The 5997-nt window shown below is 54.1% G+C and overlaps 1 long non-coding RNA gene across 1 annotated transcript; it reads right to left on the minus strand.

Moving 5' to 3' along the window:
• Positions 1–235: 235 nt before the first annotated feature.
• On the minus strand, positions 236–4733 carry LOC122681703. The gene is made up of 3 exons (XR_006337079.1): positions 4601–4733; positions 2477–2558; positions 236–1799 (listed from the first exon to the last, which is right to left on the minus strand). It is a non-coding gene; the product is annotated as an uncharacterized LOC122681703 (long non-coding RNA).
• Between the last annotated feature and the right edge of the window lie 1264 nt (positions 4734–5997).

The raw sequence follows: 5997 nt of genomic DNA on the forward strand, positions 1-5997 counted from the left end.
ACTGGAAAAGACTCCGATGCTAGGAAAGACTGAAGGCAAGAGGAGAAGGGGATGACAGAGGATGAGATGGTTGGATGGCATCACCAATTCAATGCCCATGAGTTTGAGCAAGCTCCGGGAGTTGGTGATGGACAGGGAAGCCTGGCATGCTGCAGTCCATGGGGTCGCAAAGAGTCAGACACGACTGAGTCACTGAACTGACCTGAATATTCCATTGTGTATATGTGTTACATCTTCTTTCTCCATTCCTCTGTTGATGGACATTCAGGTCGTGTCCATGTCTTGGCTATTGTAAATAATGCCGCTGTGAACATTGGGGTGCATGTACCTTTTGAAATTATGGTTTTCTCCGGGTATATGACCAGGAGTTGGATTACACCAGTTGGTAGCTGTGTGTTTTGTTTTAGGAGTCTGCATTTTGATCAGTCTCCCCAGATGATACTGACAGCTACACGAGGACACATATCTGAGACCCCCTTTGGCACCTTGTCTGAGATACACAGGACACACTCTCCCGGATGTCTTAGTGGTGGGACAGAAATCACCCCTGCAGTGGGCGTCTTTCACTGAGAGCGTCCTGGCCTGACTGATGGGAGCACGCCGTGACCAGGCATCCTGAGTGCTTAGCAGAGTCGGCAGTGCTGTGGGACAGCACCTGGGGCCAGAAGGTCAGGTCTGTATCTGTTCCCAGGGTGACTGTTACAAAGTGTCACAGACAGGGAGCTTAAACAACAGAAATACATTTCCTCCCAGGTCTGGAGGCTGGAGGTCAGGGGTGGCGGTGTCGGCAAGTTGGTTTCTCCTAAGGCCTCCCCCCTTGGCTTCTTCTGAGCCTTTCACAGGTCTTCCCTCTGTGTGCATCCGTGCCCTAGCCTCCTCTCCTTATGAGGACACTGGCATATTGGGTTGGGGCCCGCCCCCAGGACCCTGTTTGCACTTCTTGATTACTTGACCTCGATGACCTTGATTACTTGTTTAAAGACTTCAGCCACATTCTGAGGTGCTGGGGGTTAGGACGTCAACCTTTGATCTCTGTGGGGGGCACTTCAGCCTGTGGCAGGAGCAGCCTGGGTGGGAGGGGGAGGTGGGCCCACTCACCTCCTCGGGGCCCTCCTAGCCTTTCCTATGCCCTGGCCTCCGAGGGCTCACCTTTCCACGGAAGGGAGCATTGGGCTTGCCTGACCCTCTCCTGGTTCTGATCCCATTTGTCCTTCACAGCCATCCAATGAAGCAGGCAGGGCGTGTTTATTTTGTAGGGAAACAATTTCAGAGAAGTTAAATGGTGGATCCGATTGTGCCGTGATGGGCACCCAGAGTGCTGTTCTTTCCGTGGGTGCCCTGGGCCTCTGTCGTGCCTTCTGCATCCTTTATCCGGGCTCCCAGGGGCTCAGGTGCAGAGTCTGAGGACAGCTGAAGGCTGCATGGGGTGATGCAGGATGGGTTTCCTCTCTCTTTTGCTTTGATTGCCTCTCACCCTCTTGTCTCTGGAAGAACTGCCGGGAGAGTAAAGCCCATTCCATGTCTGTGGCTAAGTGTTTCCCCCTTTTGCCCTATTAAAAGCATGGGGCTTGTCTCATTCATTAAAAATACATGTTCCATTTGCTATGGTGTGGATGCCGAGACCGCTGAAGTGTCAAGGAAACCAGGCTGGCTCACGTTGGATTGGGCCCTTGGGGCAGGGCCTGGGGGATGGATGGCTGAGCAGGGCATTGGTGAACTGTCTGGAGGATTCTGTTCACGCCAAGTGCACCCCGTCCTCGACCACAAACAGGCACTGCCGCTGCTGTCGCTTCTCAGAGCTAGAGAGGGAAACAGTCGAGTCAACGGATGACGTCAGTGTCGGGGCAGCATAGTGAGCAGAGTAATTAGATGTGAGCTTCAAGGCCCTCAGTGATGGCGTGCAGACAGGGCAGCGGGTGGGGAGGAAGGGGGAGTGGAGGGATAGAGGAGGAGCTGGGCAGGGAGTGATGCTTGCCCCAGTGTGTGTGTGTGTGTGTGCGCGCGCGTGTGCACACATAGGCTCTTGTGATGCTCTGTGATATACATACACAGGCTCTTGTGATGCATAATGATGTACACACACACAGCCTCCTGTGATGCACTGTGATGTACACCACATATTCCTGGGATGTGCTGTGATACACACACACACACACACACACACACACACACACATGCGTGTGCTTCTGTGATGCACTGTGTTGTACACCACATACTCCTGTGATGTGATGCGCACACACACACACACGCACGTGCGTGCACTTCTGTGACGCACTGTGATGTCCTGGTCTGCTCGAGGACCATCCTTGCGCGAGCCATGCAGAGGGAAGCTCTGTGTGATTCTCACGATTCCCTAGGCCTCCCTCCCACTCTCCGCCAGGGCTGGAGCTTCTCAGAACCCAGCTGGGGGTGCACAGCTGGGCCGCGGGGAAGTGAGAGGCATGAAGTGTCACGGGACTCCCTGCCCCACGCTCACCTAGTGCATGAGCTCCTCTGCCTAGGAGTCGTTCTGATGCATCTCTGAATCACCAGGGTGGGAAGGAAGGTAGAAGCATGATCTACAAAAACCAGAAACAACTGGGCAGACATGATTCCACGCCTCCAGCCTGGGTGGGGCTTGTGAGTGGAGTGTGACCATCCCTGCTGTGGTACCCTGACCTGGGACTTGCCCAGAGGTGCGTCCTTGTCTGCTCAGGCCCTCAGGACAGGACTTTGTACTGGACACGGGTCCCAGCGGCCCCGGGGGGATGAGGTCCCCCACAGTGACAGGGCCTGGAGGTCATGGCCGTCGCTACCTGCCGCTGAGTTCATGGCTTCCTATTCTGGACATCGCCAGCAGTTGCCTGGGGAGAAGTCAGTCTTGGGCCACAGAAGAATCTAGGCCCCTCAGCCGGTTTATAAACTGCTCTCTCTGGCAAGGCCAGGGGCAGAACTGCTTGCTTGCTTGTTTTTTACATCCTTGTGCTAATGAGGGGATGATGACAGGCTTTTTACTTGCTTCCAGCCAGGCTCATAGAAGCGGGTTGGGGTCCTTGATGTCGGTTTTCATCCCCAAACTAATTTCCCCCCGCTCCTGAGCCTGTGTCTGCTGCCCCCTGCTTCCCCGTTCGGTCGGAGCTCTGGCCAAGGGCGAGAGGAGACCTGATCAGAGTGGGGGGCTGCTGCTTCGCCCACAGTCAGGGAGGCTCCCGGCTGGTGATGGAGTGACAGGGGCCCCCCCGCTCATCTGCCACTTGTGGTCCCAGCCCCACCCCCACCCCCCACCCCCCCGCCCACCTATATCTGCGTCAGACCAGGCTGGGCAGTTCCCTGCCCTGGCCTGGCCAGGGCCCAGAGCTGCGCTGAGGGAGAGGCCTGAGGTAGGGGGTGCAGGGCCCCCGGGGCCGCCTGGACGGCTGCCAGCAGACGGCTTTGTTTGTGACACTTCTCTTCCCGAGACGCCAGCTGACGGGGGTGGAGGGGGAGAGGAGCAGGCATGAAAGGCGTGGGGTGGGGACCCGCTTGGCACAGCTGCAGAGAAGGGACTGCCCCCTCCCAGCTGCTGCATCCGCCCCTCAGATCTCGGGGCCAGGGGAGCAGATGTCTTGCCAGAGAGGCTCCCCATCAAGAGCCCCCCTCTTCCCTGGGGCCCAGCGGGGCAGGCGCCGGCCTGAGGGATGGCCTGCCAGCTGTTGGCTCCCTCGGGCGTTGGCCCGGCCGGGCTTTGTGTGTGCCAGGCGGCAGGTGCCCTGCAGAGGGTGGGGGGCTGGAGTGTGCAGGGGGCTCTGAGGTGGGGGTTGGGGTTGGGGATCTGGGGCTGCTCAAGGGGCAGCAGGTTGTTGAGATGAAGGGACAGCTGGCTCTTCAGGATTCCGGCCTGGAGGGGTCCCCCGGAAGGCCCCCCACCAGCATCAGCTCCGACATGGACTCAGTGCCAGGTATATGAGGGGATTGAGTCTTGGCCTCAACCAAAGAGACCACGTCATTCCCTTTTCACTTGAAAAAAATGCTTTCCAACCGTGTTTTCTCCTCCAGGCCTTGGACTTTCCCAGGATGACGAGACACAGTGGCTAGAGCATGTGGGTGCCCGGGGACCTTTCTCAGGCTGGCCTGGCCGCGCGTGCTCTGAAGCGGCCCCTGGATTCTGCTGGGAGCCGCGGGAAAGGCTGTGCAAGAGACCAGGGTTTCCTGAGGCTTCAGGCTTCTGAGGGGCCTGCCCTGGCCCGACTTGCAGCAGAAGCAAGCCCTTCAGACGCCTTCCCGAGGGTGGGGACTGCAGCAGCTGCCGGTTGAGAGGTCACCATGGTGATGGGCGACAGCCGGCAGCCCCTGCCTGCATCTCCCCCCGAGCCTGGCAGGCCTGCCCCAGCTCCCAGCCCCAGGGATCAGCGGGGCTGCAGGGCCTGCCCACCGGCTGCCCTGGGGCCGCTTCTCAACCTCCGCTTTCCCTCTGGCGGCACTGATTCAAAAGCAGGTTCTGAGTTGAGTCAAATGCGCATAAAAGCGTCTCTTGAGGAGAACGCCAAGGCTGTACAAGCGTAAGCTATTGTCCCTGTTATAAATAAAATCGAACTCATTACTCAGGAGATAATAACAATTATGATGTTAGTAAGAACCTCACCTGGTCAGAGTGGCCCAATTTTTCCTCCTGAGGGTCCTTGGGGCCTGGTGATTCATTCGTCTGTTTCCTGGGTTCCTGCTGAAATCTGTGCTTTAAGATCGTTTACTTTCGTTCTGTCTGAGGTGAAGAGTAACTGATCAACTCCCTTCTCAAAATTCTTCAGCTATTTTAAGGCCAATGAAATCTCTTACGCAAGCTAAGCCATCCCAATTATTCTGACTTCTGCTTTTAACAACTGAACATCTTTTTTTCTTTCAGGATGACATTGACATATCTGCTCAATCAATTAGCACCAGCTGACTTACTTGCCTCTGCCAGGTCCTCCAGCCCATAGGAAAAAGGGAGGGGACCAGAGGATTAGAGGAAAGGGTTGGGGAGTCATCTCACCACTTAGCAAGGTAGGACCAACACCCATTTTTAAATAAAAATGCATTAATTTTAACCTTTTTTGAGAGTCTGTTTCTCATGTCTTTAATCATCTCTGTTGCTCTTCTCTGAATCCCTTAAGGTTCTCAATGTTCTTTTGAAAGGATGTTCATAAAAATTCCCCATTATTCTGATCAGAGCTCAAGGAGCTACATGAAATCACAGAAGAATCACTTTTGAATCTCTGTAAGTCATACGAGCATCCATTATTATAGCCCAGCTCTCAGGCTGGCTTGCTTTCTTTGCATCTAGTAACATAACTTGTGACTTCACATCCAGAGCTTCTGGTCAGCTGGGGCCCCTGAACGTTTTGTTTTTGTCTTCTGTCTACCACACCCAGTGCCTGACTAGCAAGGACTTTGTGTTTATATGATCTATCTCTCTGCCATTTTATTTAAAATATTTTCACTGAAGCAGAATACACAAACACAAAAGTGCTCGTGTAAGTATACAACTGTACATTTTCGCAAACAGAAAGAGCCCACATAACCAACATTTAGATTAAGTGACATTACATGTCAACAACCCAGAAGCCCTTCTTCCTGTGGTGTTTTCCCACCTTCCCCCCCCCCCCCCCGCCCCCCATCTGCCTGTGTTAACCACTGTCCTGATTTCTAAGGTCATAGATTAATTTAGCCTGTTTTTATTCTTTGTAAAATGCAGTCAGAGTGTGTACTCTTTTGTGTCTGATTCATTCACATTACTCCTGCTCTCTTTTATTAAACTCACCCTCTTTATTTGGATGGCTAGAAGGATCTAGAGACCTGAGGACCCAGACATTTCAACCTCGGATGTGTCGGTGTCAGCTGTGGCTAACTAATCTAGTCCCTGTGACACACCAGGGTTCTAGGTAGAATTTTTCTTTACAGATTTACTGGTTATTTTGTCCCTCTTTTTCCTCAAAACCCACCATCTCCTCCCAGGTTGATTCATACTCTTATGTCAGGGTCATCTCAGAAGACATTGCCTGT

Source organism: Cervus elaphus, chromosome 23 (genome assembly GCF_910594005.1).
Source record: "Cervus elaphus chromosome 23, mCerEla1.1, whole genome shotgun sequence".
Lineage (NCBI taxonomy): Eukaryota > Metazoa > Chordata > Mammalia > Artiodactyla > Cervidae > Cervus > Cervus elaphus.